This window comes from Eptesicus fuscus, chromosome 5 (assembly GCF_027574615.1).
Source record: "Eptesicus fuscus isolate TK198812 chromosome 5, DD_ASM_mEF_20220401, whole genome shotgun sequence".
NCBI classification, from domain to species: Eukaryota; Metazoa; Chordata; class Mammalia; order Chiroptera; family Vespertilionidae; genus Eptesicus; species Eptesicus fuscus.
The window spans coordinates 64403802-64421313 of NC_072477.1; the positions used below are offsets into that span (position 1 = coordinate 64403802).

The 17512-nt window shown below is 42.3% G+C and overlaps 1 protein-coding gene and 1 non-coding gene across 2 annotated transcripts in view; both read left to right on the plus strand.

The window, feature by feature from the left end:
* Positions 1-17512, plus strand: part of TTBK2 (tau tubulin kinase 2) — a 159248-nt gene that overhangs the window by 45566 nt on the left and 96170 nt on the right. The window lies entirely within an intron of this gene.
* On the plus strand, positions 3151-3257 carry LOC114232044 (U6 spliceosomal RNA). The gene has a single exon (XR_003618096.2). It is a non-coding gene; the product is annotated as a U6 spliceosomal RNA (small nuclear RNA).

A 17512-nucleotide genomic window follows, 5' to 3' on the forward strand; every position in this document is an offset into this window, starting at 1 on the left:
GACTTTTCCTACTATGGCGATCTTTTTTAACTTAATCCTTTGGAGGTAACGCAATATTTTGGAGTCTTAAGAATTTGATTTTATACCAATAAGAAATAAAAATTCAAGGGAATCTCTCCTGTAGTGCATAGTTTTACTATTTTAAAGAGATCTCTGAATTTGACAAGAGAGCCAACATTCCTTAGTGGCAAAACTCTGAAAGTTGATTGACTTGGACGGCTTTCTGCTGCAGGATCTCAAAAACGGGGCAATGCTGGGTCAATGTCTTTCGTGTGAAACTCCTGTCCGGCCGCTCCTTGGGCTGTTTAGTTGAGTGAGTCACCCTTTATGCTGCATGTAAGGATGGGCCCTGTTGCTCTTTCTCAATAATAATAGCTGCCCTGCGATTGGCTGGCCAGGAAGCGTTGTTGTACTAACAGGAGTACCTGGGGCAGGTGGTTGGATTTATATAGGTACCTCAAGAAAAAGAGCCTGAATGTGCTGCATTTGTTTCTTTAGCTTTTATGTGTAGCCTTTTGTTTTGCTCTGACTGTTTTGTTTAGATTTATGCTTTTTGGACCCCGAGAGTCTGTTGAGAGAAGCCTGAGAATGACCCTTGTGGGGATACCATGGCTTTTTGTTTCTTTTTTAACTTCACCATCGGGTTCAAAGGTTGCCCACAAGAAGAATCATACTCTACCCGACACACCTGAGAGAGGGTGTCGGTGGGCAGCGGCGTGGTCCTTCTGGTCCTTCCCGTGCACCCTGAGTCCTGGATTCGGTCTCCGTGCCATGAAGAGGTTGGGTAACTCGTTGCTAAGGTCAGACTTAACCATCGTGGCATCTCACACGTTTTCAACACAGACCCCACACGGTCGCCACTGAGTAAGTAGCATGATCCTAGAGGAGCTGCTGGCCCCGGGCAGCGGGGCAGCGGCCTCTCCGGAGAGCCAGGCTCTGCATCTCCGCCCGCTGCTCTCACCCTAAACCAAACAGGTGGGGCGTGGTCGTGATGGACAAAAGCTAAACCTATGGAGAAAGCTCCAGGCTGAGACACTGAGCACCTCGGTCGTGTCTAAACTTAGCTGGGTCCTTTCGAGTTTGTTTTACAGCTTCCTAGGTTAAGTAGTTTGCACTATTTTTGCAATAAATTCATAGAAACCCTAACAGTTATTTTTTTGTTTCTTAACTGTGTGTGTATAAACTAATACTAAAAATTTGGCATAGTGTTTTTTCACCTCCTTACATAACCCTTAACATGCACAGAATGCTGTAAATCTGATAAAATATGTGAATGATATTTTATAAAGTTATTTTGTATGGTGTCAATTTTGTTTAATTCCTTGTATTAAAAAAAAAAAATAGACTGCCAAACCTCAGAGGGAAGGCAGGGGAGAGTGGGCGGGTGGGAGGGGACTTGGGGGAAGAGATCAACCAAAGAACTTTTATGCATTCTAGAGGCCCGGTGCGTACACGGGTAGGGTCCCTAGGCCTGGCCGGTGATCAGGGGCAATCGGGGCCCTTTCTTCCCTGGCTTCTGGCTGCCGGATGGGGCCTTCCTTCGTTCCGTGCCGCCTCCTGGTGGTCAGCGCACGTCATAGAGAGCAATCAAACTTCCGGTCTCCTGGTTGAACTCCCAAGGGGACACTTTGCATATAAGCCTTTTATATATATAGATAAGCATAACCAATAGACACAGACAATGAGTGGGGGGCTAGTCTGGGGTGGGGACAGGACAGGCAGGGAGAGGATGATTGGGGGAAAAGGGTGCATATGTAATATGTAATACTAACTGGCTATGAGATGCAATATATTATTACAAAGCAAAAAAAGAATAATAATGGGAGAGCCAGTGTTCAAAAAGTTGGCCACTAGCCCAACTCTTCTTTTAATGTTAGGTAAAATCTTTAAATAAAATGACATTTTTAAAGTAGTAATTTTCCTCTAAAAATGTGCTTATATAGTCTGTGTTGATGTGATTTGCACACAATCTGTATGTATGTATGTATGTCTAAATGACACCAAATAAATTAGCTTGCCTTTTAAATTTTAAAAAAAGACCTAAAAGATTAACAAAAAGCCCTCATGGTGGTATTTTGAGTGGTTGGTAAAGATCTGGTTTGTACATTCAGGATTTCTTTTATCTTTTAGAGGATATCTTAAATGTAAGAGAGACAGAAACAGAAAATTAGAATTGGCTTGTTGATATATACACTGAGTGGCCAGATTATTATGATCTCTGAACGCATAATAATCTGGCCATTCAGAGTGTGTGTGTGTGTGTGTGTGTGTGTGTGTGTGTGTGTGTGTGTATGTATGTATAGAGAGGGGGCGGGGAGAAGGGCCCGGTACATGAATTTGTGCATGTGGGGTCCGGCCAGCCTGGCCAGGGGGAGGGGACATGGGCGGTTGGCCAGCCTGCCTGCTGGTCGAACTCCTGGTTGAGGGGACAATTTGCATATTAGCCTTTTATTATATAGGATATACGCTGAGTGGCCAGATTATTATGTGTTCAGAGATCATAATAATCTGGCCACTCAGTGTATATCCATCCCTGCAACTGAGGTACATGCCCTTGACCAGGAATCAAACCCAAGACCCTTAGGTCTATGGGCTGATGCTCTAACCACTAAGCAACCAGCCAGGGCCATCCTATATTTTCTTATGGTCAACAACCTATGACTCCCAGTGATCAGAGCTACCTTGCTGACTTCTCTTCTTTCTCTAGTTCTCTCTGTGTTACCAAACTCGATTACTCTTATTTGTCTCCAGAGAACTCTTACGTTAATTATCTTGTTTATTTTTTCCCCTTCAGGGCCTTGCTAGGTGCCCATCTTAATATTTGAAAATCTAATCCTGACTATTAATGGGTTGATATGACCTCCTACAGGGATATTTGGATTTTAAGAATTGTATTTGATTTGAGGAGATGAGGTTGAGGGAAATAATATGAGCAAAAAAACCAAAGTAGAACATTTAAGAGGGAAAATAAAAAAATCAGCCACTCCTCATCAGAGTGTATAATTTATGCTGAAAAGCTGAAGGAAATGAGGTTTGATAATGTAAGAATGAATCTTGAATTCTAGGTTCACCGTTTTAATCTTATTTCTCCAGGCCTTCTTGTTTATATTTTCTTGAGTAGGCAAATGACATGATAAAAATAGTACTTTAGTGCTTGCTTCGGCAGCACATTTACTAAAATTGGAACAATACAGAGAAGATTAGCATGGCCCCTGCGCAAGGATGACACGCAAATTCGTGAAGCGTTCCATATGTTTTTAAAAAAATAGTGCTTTAGGGAGATTATCTTATGAATAGTGTATGGGTGATGACATTATGTTGACCTGTGTCATGTGTGGGTCATGTACTTCACAGGCCACCTGGTTCAGTGAAGTACAGTCAGATTTGGCAGAATGGATGGGGTCAGGGATATGCACATGCTATGTGAGCTGTGTCTGTAGACCATCGGTGGTAGTCCATTGGAGCAGGGAACATCAGGGGAATCCAGTACATTGTTTATAAGAAATAGGTGAAGCACGCAAGGCAAGCTTGTGTTTGTCATTCTGAGGTTGACATTTGGCCCTTCCTTCCCTGCTGCCAGCCACCGGCTGGGGCCTTCCTCCCCATGGGAGTGGAAGAAGGGCAATAGAATGGAGAAGAAAGGGCAAATGGCCTTAGTCCTAGAAAGTCCAGGGTACCTGATAGTTTATTAATCATTTTCATTCTCTTTTCCTTCCTTCTTTTTAGGCACTGGAAAATTTGAACCATTGTACTAGGTGCTAGGGATATAAAAAAGGCATGGTTTTTGTCCTTAGGGCCTCACAATCAAGCCAGACTGACACAGAGAATGAATAATGAAATTTCAGATAAGTGATAAGAAAAATATTTAAAATGTATAAAAAAGAGAAATGTTTACAAAGACCCATAAAGCATTGTGAAGGGAACAAAAGAACAGCTAGGCAGAAGCTCAGTTGTCAGAAGCAAGGAATGAGATCAGGACAGACTAGCAGCAAGGGTGAATGCATGATGACATCCAGAGTACTATGCTGGATAAAGTTCGATAAATGTTTCCTGCTGAACCTAAGGGTGAGAGTGAGGTGGGCTTGAGTCTGTAGGTGAGAGTTAAGTGGCAGCAGTATTATGGAGAGGAATGTAGTGGTAGGGAACTAGAGGGCCTTCAAATATTTGGAGAGCATAGAGGCAAAAGATTCTAGGGAAACACTCTAGAATAATATGAGCAAAAAAATCAAAGTAGAACATTTAAGAGGGAGAATAAAGAGAGAGTGATGTCCTAGGCCCGTGGTCGGCAAACTGCGGCTCGAGAGCCACATGCGGCTCTTTGGCCCCTTGAGTGTGGCTCTTCCACAAAATACCACAGCCTGGGCAAGTCTGTTTTGAAGAAGTGGCGTTAAAAGAAGTTTAAGTTTAAAAAATTTGGCTCTCAAAAGAAATTTCAATCGTTGTACTGTTGATATTTGGCTCTGTTGACTAATGAGTTTGCCGACCACTGTCCTAGGCCAAGATAGTCAGTCACAGGAATGAAAAGAGAAAAGATACATAAAGGATAAGAACTGGTAATTTACAAAAAAAGGAAACCTAAACCATCAATCAACTGATAAAAAGATGCTCAATGTCGCCCAGCTTATGTTGCTCAGGAGGTCACAGTACGATTGCCATTCAGGGCTTATGCCTATGTTTCAGGCTCGATCCCCAGTGAGGACCTGCAGGAGGCAGCCAATCAATGATTCTTTCTCATCATTGTGTTTCTATCTCTCCCTCTCCCTTCCTCTCTGAAATCAATGAAAAAATATATTTTTTTAAAAACATGCTCGATGTCACTAGTAATGAAAGAAATGCAAATTATAGCATGACACCAATTTATACCCATCAGACTGGAAAAATATAGTCTGACAATATTAAGTGTTGGTGAGCATAGAGAAATGAGAACTTCCTTGTGTCCCAATAGTAGAAGTATAAATTGGTGCAACCACTTTGGGAAGGAATTTATAACTATCATATAATGATGATGCTAGCAACCATTTATCATACTTTCTGTGCCAGGCATAGTTTTGTTGTTTTTATCCTCACCTGAGGATAGTTTTTTGTTTGTTTGCTTGCTTGTTTGTTTTATGTGTGTTGTTTAATCCTCACTGGAGGATATTTTTCCCATTGATTTTTTTTTTTTAGAGAGCATGGAAGGAAGGGGGAAAGACAGAGAGAGAGATACATCGATGTGAGAGAGACACATTGATTGCTTGCCTCCTGCACCAGCCCAGACTTGGATGGGGGACTGAGCCTACAACCAAGGTATGTACCCTCGATGGGAGGAATCACACCCGAGACCCTTCAGTCCGCAGGCTGACACTCTTAACAACTGAGCCAAACTGGCTAAGGTCGATATGTGTTTGTTTTTTTGTTTTAAAAAATATATATTTTATTGATTTTTTACAGAGAGGAAGGGAGAGGGATAGAGAGAAATATTGATCAGCGGCCTCCTGCACACCCCCTACTGGGGCTGTGCCCACAACCAAGATACATACCCTTGACCGGAATTGAACCTGGGACCTTTCAGTCCACCGGCCGACGCTCTATCCACTGAGGCAAACTGGTTAGGGCGATATGTGTGTGTTTTTTTTAATTAATTTTAGGGAAAGGGGAAAGGAAAGGGAGAGAGAGGCATCAATGTGAGAGAGAAACGTCAATCGGTTGCTCAGGTAAGCACCCTGACTGGGGATTGAACCCAAAACCTGGGTATGTGCCCTGACTGTTAATCAAACCCTTGACCATTTGATGTATAGGACGATGTTCCAATCAACTGAGCCACCTGGCCAGGGCTGTGCCAGGCATTGTTTTTAAAAAATATTTAATTATGTTCTTACCATAACTTTTACCTCATATTATAGTTGAGGAAATAAGCCTAAAAGAGGTTAATCTGTCCAAAGCTACAAAAGCATAGTAAATAGAATTTTTAGTTTAGTTGTCTCATTCCAAAATAGGGCCCATTGTCACTAATCTTTAATGATAATAATAGGTAGCATATATTGAGTACTTCTTGTAAAACCACACAGTATGTTATGTATTAGATACACTTTGGCTGATTTCACCTTTGAGGGTAAGTGCTATTGTTACTCCTGTGTGACTTGTAGAGATTAAGTAACAAGCTAACATATGAAAAAGCTGGTATTTAACTCAAGCAGGCTTGAGCACATGCAGTTTCATCCACATCAAACTAAAAGATCCACAGGTAGGATAGGCTTTAGGTCAGTGATGGCGAACCTATGACACGCGTGTCAGCACTGACTCGAGTAGCCATTTCTGATAACACGCGGCCGCATGCCGAGGATGAAACATTTGCGACTAGAGTCTTGGAGTTAGTTTTTTCCTCAAAGTGACACACTACCCGAGTTATGCTCAGTTTTTTTGGCAAAGTTTGACACACCAAGCTCAAAAGGTTGCCCATCACTTCTTTAGGTACTGGTATATTTTGATCTGGGTTCTGACTCTTTTTTTCCTCCCTTCCAGTTTTATTGAGATAGAATTGACATCAACTTAATAATTATTAAAGGTGTACAACAGAATGATTTGATATATGTATATACTACCAAATTACTACCATAAGTTTGTTAACATCTGTCACCTCCCTTAGTTACAATTTTTTTCTTATGATGAGAACTTTTAAGATCTACTCTCTTAGCAACTTTCAAATATACAATTCAATATTATTAACTACGAAATCACGCGAGACCCAGGACCCAGAGTTACGCGGCTGCCACGGCCACCCAGAAACCCACCCGCTGTGCCAGTGGGACCCAGAAACCCACCCGTGCCTCCAGTCAAGTCCTCCAGAGTCAAGTCCCTGCCCACCCGTGCATGCCTGCGTGCACGCAGCCTCCTGCTGATTGGTCATTATGGTGTGATGGTGTGACGACCACAGGCTTTTATATAATAGATGGTCACCATGCTTTACATTATATCCCCAGGACTTATTTATCTTACAACTGGAAATGGGTGATGGTACTTTGACCACCTTCACCCATTTCTTCCACCCTTTCCTCACCCCCCACTTCTGGCAACTACCAATAATCATATTCTCTGTTTTGGGGAATTCATGTGGTTTTTTTTTAGATTCCACATATAAGTGAGATTATATAATATTTGTCTTTTTCTGTCTTATTTCATTTAGCATAATACTTTCAAGATCCATTCATGTTGTCGCAAATGGAAGGCTGTCTTTATTTTTTATGGCTGCATAATATTGTGCGTGTTTGTGCTTGCATATTATGTTTTTTTTATCCTTTCACCTGTCAATGGACACTTAGGTTGTTTCCATGTCTTGGCTATTGTATATAATGTTGCATTGAATGTGAAGTGCAGCTATCTCTGAAAGTAATAATTTCTTTTCCTTCAGGTAATATATAGGGTGTCCCAAAAAATGTATATGCACACTTTGAATAATTATAAAGGCAGTGTTTACTAAAATAAATTTCGTTTTCAAAATTGAGCTATCAGCTGTTAAAGTGTGTATACATTTTTTGGGGGACATATATACCCAGAAGGGTAATTGCTGGATCATATGCTAATTCTATTTTTAATTTTTTTAAGGAACTTCCATATTGTTTTCCATAGTGGTTGCACCAATTTAGATTCCCACCAATAGTGCACAAGGGATCTCTTTTCTCTATACCCTCCTAATACTTGTTATTTCTTGTCTTTTTTATAATAGCTGTTCTTACAAGAGTGAGGTGATATCTCATTGTGGTTTTGATTTACATTTGTCTGATGATTAGTGATGTTGAGCACCTTTTCATGTACCTGTTAGCCATTTGCTATCTTCTTTGGAAAAATACCTATTCGAGTCCTGTGTCCATTTTGGGGGATTTTTTTTTTTTATTGAGTTGTATGATATTAATGCCTTATCAGGTACATGATTGGCAGATATTTTCTGCCATTCAGTAGGTTGCCTTTCATTTTCTTGATGGTTTCCTTTGATATACAGAAGCCATTTACTTTTATTTTATTTGTAGGTGTGCTTTGTTTTATTAGAAGCTCATTCATTCAAGAAACATTTACAAAGTGCCTACACCAAGCCATTTAGAAAAATGAACAATATATATTTACCATCCAACACAGGCTCTTGAGAGCAGTCCATCTGGCCTAGTTGTGTGGCTGCTTGGCTGGCAGCACCTCTGGGCAGGTGTGAAAAAGCCTTTTAATTTGGTGTAGTCCCACCTGTTTATTTTTGCTTTTGTTGTCTTTGCCTTAAAAACATCCTACCTAATAAAAGAGTAATATGCAAATTGACCCTAACTCCCCTACACCCACAAGCCACGCCCACCAGCCAATCAGAGCGAGTATGCAAATTAATCCAACCAAGATGGCTACAGCCAAGGAGAAAGTAGGAGGGAGGCTTGGGTCCCAAGGCGATAGAAGAAGCCAAGCTTTCCCCTGCCTTGGCCGGCCTAAGCCTCCACTCAAGGCTACAAAGTTTCAATTATAGAAGGTAAACAAATCCAAACAGAAATGGCTGCTGGCCACGGAGCGAGCAGGAGGCTTGGCTCCGCTCCAGGATACAAAGTTTCAATTGTAGAAGGTAAATAAATTCCAGATACCAAGGCCTCCGCTTGGGTTACCAGGGGGCGTAGCTGGCCTGCAAACCACCACAGGCCCTTTACCCAGGCCACCCCACACCCTAAGGGAACCCCCACCCTGATCCGGGATACCCTTCAGGGCAAACCAGCTGGCCCCCACCCATGCACCAGACCTTTATCCTATCTAATAAAAGAGTAATATGCCAATTGACCATCACTCCAACACACAATATAGCTGCCCTCATGTGGTCCAAAACCCTTCCCCCATGTGGACACAAGATGCCCACCACAAGATGGCCAGCAGGGGAGGACAGTTGGGAGGCACCAGGCCTACAAGGGAGGGCAGTTGAGAGGAACCAGGCCTGCAAGGGAGGGCAGTTGGAGGTGATCAACCATGCAGGGGAGGGCAGTTAGGGGTGACCAGGCTGGCAGAGGAGGGAAGTTGGGGCAAATAGGCTGGCCGGGGAGCAGTTAGACATCCATCAGGCTGGCATGGGAGTGGTTAGGGGGTGATCAGGTTGGCAGGCAGAAGCGATTTAGGGGCAATCAGGAAGGCAGGCAGGTGAGCAGTTGGGAGCCAGCAGTCCTGGATTGTGAGAGGGATCCCAGATTTGAGAGGGTGCAGGCTGGGCTGAGGGTCACCCCACCCCTCCATGCACGAATTTCGTGCACCGGGCCTCTAGTATACTAATAAAAGGGTAATATGCTAATTAGACCAGGAGACCTTCTGGACGTCCTTCTGGACAAAGTTATAGTGACGGGGCCAAGGCAGAGGCGGTTGGGGCGATCAGGCCAGAAGGGGAGGGCAGTTGGAAGTTGGGGGCGAGCATGCCGGCAGGGGGGGGTAGTTGGGCGTGATAAGGCTGGCAAGGGGGGGCAGTTGGGAGTGAGAAGGCCGGCAAGGGGGCCAGTTGGGGGTGAGCAGACCGGTGGGGGTCAGTTGGGGGTGAGCAGGCCGGCAAGGGGGCCAGTTGGGGGTGAGCAGACCGGTGGGGGTCAGTTGGGGGTGAGCTGGCCAGCAGGGGGGGCAGTTGGGGAGAGCAGGCCAGCAGGGGGGGCAGTTGGGGGCGAGTGGGCCGGCAGGGGGGTCAGTTGGGGGTGATAAGGCTGGCGTGGGGGGAAATTGGGGGCGAGCAGGCTGGTAGGGGGCGCAGTTGGGGGTGATCAAGCTGGCGGAGGGGGCAGTTGGAGGCAAGCAGGCCGGCAGGGGCGGGCAGTTGGGGGCAAGTGGGCCAGCAGGGGGGGCAGTTGGGGGTGAGCAGGTGGGCAGGCAGAGTCATTAGGGGTGATCAGGCAGGCAGGAAGGTGAGCGGTTAGGAGCCAGTGGTCCCGGATTGTGAGAGGGATGTCCGACTGCCTGTTTAACCGCAGATTGGAGAGGGTGCAGGCCAGGCTGAGGGATACCCTCCCCCCATGCACAAATTTCATTCACTGGGCCACCAGTATATGTATATATGTATATATTTTTAATTTTTATTTCAGAGAGGAAAGGAGAGGGAGAAGTGAGAGATAGAAATATCAATGATGAGAGAGAATCATTGACCAGCTGCCTCCTGCTCGCCCCCCCAATGGGGCCTGCGCCCGAAACCAAGGCATGTGTCCTGACCAGGAATCAAACCACGACCTCCTGGTTTATAGGTCGATGTTTAACCACTGAGCAACTCCGACTGGGCTATTTTTTTTTTTTTTTTTTTTGGTGTCAAATGCAAAATGTCATTGCCAAGACCTATGTTAATGAGCTTACCCTCTATGTTTTCTTCTGTGTTTCAGGTGTTATGTTCAAGTCTTTTTTTTTTTTAATGTTCAAGTCTTTAATCCACTTGAGTTGATTTTGGTGTATGGTACAAAATAGGGTCTATCTTTTCATTCTTGTCTTTCATTCCTTTTCATGTTGAGTCCATGTGACTTTCTTTTTTTCTTGTGGACTTCATCCTCTTACTGATTTTCTTCATGGTTGAGAGATGATTGCTGGTAGCAACTAGAAGGGACCTACATTCTTTCTTTTTTAAAAGACAGCTCATGATTATTAGATGAAAGTCTTGAGTTTTGTCAGAGTAATGTCATACATTGATTGTCTTAGGTCTTGAATATCTAGTTTTCATCTCATTATCAACTGATATTCATGGCAAAAGATAATTTTCTAAATTACTCTGATTTAGAGCAATTAATGCCCAACCTTGGGCTTGGGAGGAGGTCAAGTCCATTCAGGCAGTAAATACACAAATGTGGGAGATAATTCCTTAAGAGAGATTTGGGTGCTGTTAGTAAGGGAGAATGAATACTGAATAGTTGATTAAGTACATGCTTTGTAAGTATATCACCTTATTCAATACTAGAGGCCCGGTGCATGAAATTCGTGCATGGGGGCGGGGGGGTGTCCCTCAGCCCAGCCTGTACCCTCTCCAACTTGGAACCCCTCGAGGGATGTCCGAAATTCGTGCATGGGGGCGGGGGGGGGGGGCGGTGTTTAGGATCGGGCCTAAATGGGCAGTTGGACATCCCTCTCACAATCCAGGACTGCTGGCTCCCAACTGCTCGCCTGCCTGCCTTCCTGATTTCCCCTAACCGCTTCTGCCTGCCAGCCTGATCACCCCCTAACCACTCCAATGCCAGCCTGATTGATGTCTAACTGCTACCCTGCCAGCCTGTTTGCCCCAAACTTCCCTCCTTTGCTGGCCTGGTCACCCCTAACTGCCCTCCCCTGCAGGCTTGATCGCCTCCAACTGCCCTCCCTTGCAGGCCTGGTGCCTCCCAACTGCCCTCCCCTGCTGGCCATCTTGTGGTGGCCATCTTGTGTCCACATGAGGGCAGGATCTTTGACCACATGGGGGCATCCATATTATGTGTTGGAGTGCTGGTCAATCTGCATATTACTCTTTTATTAGATAGGATTCTCAATGGCTCTTCTGACAAAACTGAAACTTTCTCAAGGTCCCATAATTAAGTGGCAGAGTTGAGATTTAATTTTGTCAGTTTTGTTTTTCTTTTGCATCTGTCTGGTGTCTCCTTTAAAGAAAAATAATAGATTATCCTGTGTGGTGTATGGCATTAATCACCCTTCCTTCCAAGATTCCTAAGTGATTTTCTGTAGATTCAAAAGTTACAAGGTGTAGCTTAAGAAGTGGTTAGATGGTATTTATACCTGTAAATGTCTATATTAAGAAGCCAGAAGATCACCAATAAATAATCTATCCTTTTACCTTACGACACTAGAAAGAGAAGAGCAAATTAAACATAAAGCAATCAGAGGAAGGAAATAACAAAGATTACAGAAAATTAATGAAGTTGAGAATAGAAAAACAATGGGGGAAAACAAAACCAAAAATTAGTTCTTTAAAAAAAATGAACAAAATTGACAAAGCTTTAGCTAGACAGACCAATAAAAAACAAGACTCAAATTACTAAAATTAGGAATGAGGAAGTCAGCATCCTCTCAGACTAAGAAGACCCCTTTGTATCTCTCAGATTTACAAGTCAGAGATCTATAATCGAAGTTGTTCCTCTGCTTAACTCACAAACATGCCCGAGAGATCCATGGATCGGTACATCTGAACGTGGTTTTATTTGAACGTATAGAGGAGTGAAAGGTAAGAGGGACAGAAGGAGAATCTGTGCCCAAGAATCTTGCTCTTTACTCCCCAATATTGAGTCAGACACCGGTAGTAGCTACAGCACAGCGATGCCAGCAACCTTAAGGAACAAGGTAGCAGTGCTGAGGACGCACAATCCCAGCTTCCCCACATTCCCAATAGGGTGGTGCTATCCAGAGACTAAGAGGACCTGGAAAAGTGGGGACACCCACCACTCTGGTCACCCAGGCACCAATCCACCACTGCAGAGAAACACCCTCCTCCCACACACAAACTGCAGAGACACAAGTAGTGCAGAAACTTGTGCTATAGCACCGTCTACTGGAAAACAAAAGAAAGACCTCTCTCAACTTGCTGAATTGTTAAAATCAAAATGGTATCTAAATAAGAAAAGAGTTCATTACTTCAAATGCACAGGCAAGGGAACAATCCATCAAATACCATGAAACAATCAAGGTAACATGGTAACAGAAAGAAAATGACAGTCTCAAGAAACCAAAGTCATGTAAGACTGTGATTTAAATAACAAGAGAATTCAAGATTTAAAAAATATATATATATTTTATTTCAGAGAGAAAGGGAGAGGGAGAGAGAGAGAAACATCAATGATGAGAGAATCATTGGTTGGCTGCATCCTGCACACCCCCTACTGGGGATTGAGCCCACAACCTGGGCATGTGCCCTTGACCAGAATCAAACCCAGGACCTTTCAGCCCGCAGGCCAATGCTCTATCCACTGAGCCAAACGAGCTAGGGCAAAAGAACTCAAGATTTTATTCATGAAGAAACTCAACAAGATACAAGAAAACTCAGAAAGGCAGTTCAATGAGCCCAGGAATAAAATCAATGAATAAAAGGAGTACTTTACCAAAAAGATTGAAATTAGAAAAAAGAACCAAATAGAAAGTCTAGAACTAAAGAAATTAAAGGAGATATTTCTACTGATCTTATAGAAATAAAATATATTATAATAAGGAAATATGGACTACATGGCAACAAATTAAATAATTTAGATGACATGGACAAATTCCTAGAAAGACATAAGCTATGGGAACTGGCTTATGAAGAAATAGAAAATCTGAATAAACATAACAGGTAAAGAGATCAAATTTAAAATAATAATAGTGAAAAGCGCCTACCTACTGTGGAAAGCCCAGGCCTGGATGGTTTCACTGATGAATTCTAACATTTAAAGGAAAATTAAAACCAATTTTTAAAAACAAAGTCTTAAAAAAAAAAAAAGAAAGGAAGGAAGAAAAGGAAAGGAGGGAAGATTTTCCAGTCCATTATATGAGGCCAATGTTACTCTGATACCAAAACCAGGCAAAGATTTTAGAAGAAAGGAAATATACAATGTCTCTTAGGAGTATAGATGCAAAAATCCTCAGCAAAACACTAGCAAACAGAATTCAGCAACATATGTAAAGGTTTATTCACCATGACTAAGTGGGATTTACGTCTGGAATCCAACTTGGCTCAAAATATGAAAATCAATATAATGCACTATATCAATAGAACAAATGACTTTAAAAACCTCATGATTATGTCAATAGAAACACACGGAGGAGAAACAAAGATGGCGGCATAGGTAAACACCTAAACTGCTGCTTCGCACAACAATTTCAAAACTACAACTAAAAGACAAAACGGACATCATCCAGAACCACAGGAAGGCTGGCTGAGTGCAAATTCTACAACTAGAAGGAAAGAGGAAAGCACACTGAGACTCAGAGGAACTGCGGAAGGCAGAGGTACTGAGGCGCGCTCGTGGAGAGGGCCGGCAACTGAGTACACGGCTGGCTTTCTCAATTGGGAGGCAGACAGAAGCTCCCGACGGCTCTGAACTCCAGTTCCAGGCGAGACTCTGGGGACCCAGACTCATTCGGGGAGAAACTGGACTGTCTGGCAGCGGGCGAAACTTGAGGGCGGCTTTCTCTCAGAGGTGCTTGCAGCGATTACTGTGGGACACTGAGACCCAGGGGCCTCTTAGGGCAGGGCAGACGGGAAGCCATTGCTGTATGCTCCACCCTGAGACTCCACTCCATCCAAGCTGAGCACAGAGGCTTTTGCAAGGGTGTCTCCAGCACAGAAGTTCTCCCAGCGTAGACATAGCTGATCCTCACAGCCAAATGGCCTGGAGGTCAATTCCTCCCAGTGATACCAACAACAATCAAGGCTTAACTACAACAAGACTATGCACACAGCCCACAAAAGGGTGCACCAAGAGTGTCCGCCTCAGGTAACTGGGGAGGCTGAGCCACTGGGCCCTATAGGACACCTAGCACACAAAGCCACTCTATCAACTCAGGGAAGCAGCCAAAATGTGGAGACAAAGAAACCGGTCACAAATGAAAGAAATGGAGGAAAGCAAATGACTGGATATATAGTTCAAAACCATGGTTACAAGGTTTTTCAAGAATTTTCTAGAAAAGGCCGATAAATTTAGTGAGACCCTCGAGGATATGAAAAAGGACCAACTAGAAATTAAGCATACACTGACTGAAATAAAAAATAATATACAGAGATCCAACAGCAGACTAGAGGATCCCAAGAATCAAGTCAAAGATTTGAAATACAAAGAAGCAAAAACACTCAATCGGAAAAGCAAAAAGAAAAAAGAATCCAAAAATATGAAGATAGTGTAAGGAGCCTCTGGGACAACTTCAAGCGTACCAACATCAGAATTATGGGGGTGCCAGAAGAAGAGAGAGAGCAAGATACTGAAAACCTAGTTGAAGAAATAATGGCAGAAAACTTCCCCCACCTGATGAAAGAAATAGACTTACAAGTCCAGGAAGCACAGAGAACCCCAAACAAAAGGAATCCAAAGAGGACCACACCAAGACACATCATAATTAAAATGCCAAGAGCAAAAGACAAAGAGAGAATATTAAACACAGCAAGAGAAAAACAGTTTCCTACAAGGGAGCACCCATACGATTGTCAGCTGATTTCTCAACAGAAACTATGTAGGCCAGAAGGGAGTGGCAAGAAATATTCAAAGTGATGAATAGCAAGAACCTACAACCAAGATTACTCTACCCAGCAAAGCTATCATTCAGGCTTGGAGGTCAGATAAAGAGCTTCACAGATAAGAAAAAGCTAAAGGAGTTCATCACCGCCAAACCAGTATTATGTGAAATGCTGAAAGGTATTCTTTAAGAAGAGGAGAAGAAAAAGTTCTCCAGCGCTGAGGAAGCTGCTTTAAAAGAGCCCATCATTAAGAGATTTGAAGAGGAAGGAAACCCTTACTATTCCAGTGCAAGGCTGTGGGGTGATGGGATTATTGATCCAGCGGACACCAGACTGGTCCTGGGTATCAGTGCAGCCCTCAATGCACCAATCCAGAAGACAGACTTTGGCATCTTTAGGATATAACTGGAATATATAGCATCTTTTATTGCACATGTACCAAAAGTCAGTACATTGATAGCATTAAAGTTTTAGACTAAAAAAAAACAACACACACACGACCTATTTTACAAAATCCAGTACCCCTTCATGATTAATATACTAAACTAGGAATAGCAAGGAACTTCCACACCCTGAAATTAGGCATCTATTTAAAAAAAGACCCACAACTAATATGGTAAAAGACTGGGTCTTTCCACCAAAGACAAGGAACATAACAAGGATTTCTGCTCTTATCCCTTCTATTCAAGTCAAGAAAATGAAATAAAATGCACCCAGATTGGAAAGAAGTAAAACTATCTCTAGTTGCAGATGACATGATCTTCCATATAGAATCTTCCTAGGGAATCCACTAAAAAATTATTAGAACTTATAAACAAGTTCAGCAAGATTGCAGGGTATAAGATAAATATACAAAAATCATTTATATTACTTAGACATGGTAATGAGGAATCCAAAAATGTAATGAACAGAACAATTCCATTTATAATAACATCAAAAATAATAAAATATGTAGGAATAAATTTAACAAAAGAAATGCAAAACTTATTTTCTAAAAATTATAAAACATAGTTGAAAAAATAAAGAAGAGCTAAATACATGAAAAGATATGTTTGTAGATTGGCAGATAATATTGTTGAGATTTTAAGACTCCTGAATTGATCTACAAATTGAACACAATTCTACCAAAATCCCAGCTGGTTTCTAATGGATAAGCTAATTATAAAATCAATATGGAATTGCAAAGGACCTCAAATAATCAAAAGTTGTTCAAAAGAACAACCAAGTTGGAGTCTTAAGACTTCCTGATTTCAAAATTTATAAAGTGACAGTAATCAAGACATGGTAGTACTGGCATAAGGATAGAATTATAGATCAATGGAATAGAATTGAAAATCCAGAAATTACCTGTTACATATGGTCAATTGATTTTTGACAAGGGAGCCAAGACAATTAAATGGGGAGTGAAGTGGTGCTAGGACAGCTGAATTGGCTGGAGGTTAAGTTAATGATCCATCATGCCTATTGATGAAGCCTCCATTAAAATTTCAGACGTACTGGGATTGAAGTGCTTCTCAGTTGGTGAACACGTGGAGGAGCTGGGAGAGTAGTGCACTTGGAGAGCATGGAAGCTTTGCGTGCCCCTTCCCAAATACCTTACTCTATGTTATCTCTAAATTTGGCTGTTCTTGCATAGCCTTTATTATATTCTTTGTAATAAACTGGTAATCATAAGTGTCTCCCTGAATTCTGTGAGCCATTCTAGCAAATTTTGGAACCCAAGGAGGGGGTAATGGGAAACCCAATTTACAGCTGGTTCGTCGTTTACTTCAGCTATGGGTTACAGCTGAAGACTTGTGATTGGCATCTGAAGTAGGGGTAGTCTTGTGGAACTGAGCCCTTAACTTGTGGATATCTGATGATCACTCCAAGCAGAGTGTCAGAATTGAATTGAATCATAGGACACCCAGCTGGTGTATAAGAAAACAGCTTAATGTGTGAAAAGCCCACACATCTGGTGTCAGAAGTGTTTTGAGAATGGTAGTAGTGTGAGAGTAAAGGAGAAACACAGAGGAGTGTCTTTCCAACACAGATATGCACATGCAAAAGAATGAAGTTAGACCCTTACCTTATACCGTATAGTGTATTTGTATAAAATGGATCAAAGCCTTAATTGTATAAAACTCTAACTCTTAGAAGAATTCATAGGTGTCCTTGTGACCTTAGACACCAAAACTAAAAGCAACAAGATAAATAGATAAATTGGATTTCATCAGATTTTAAAACTTTTGTGCTTCAAAGACCACCATCAAGAAAGTAAATAATAAGCTGCAAAACTGCTATTCTCTGGAGCATTTGAAATTTGTTCCCCAGCATATGTCATCAGATTGGCTCAAATAAACTCTTATAAAAATTCTCTAAAAAAAAACTAATGAATAGACA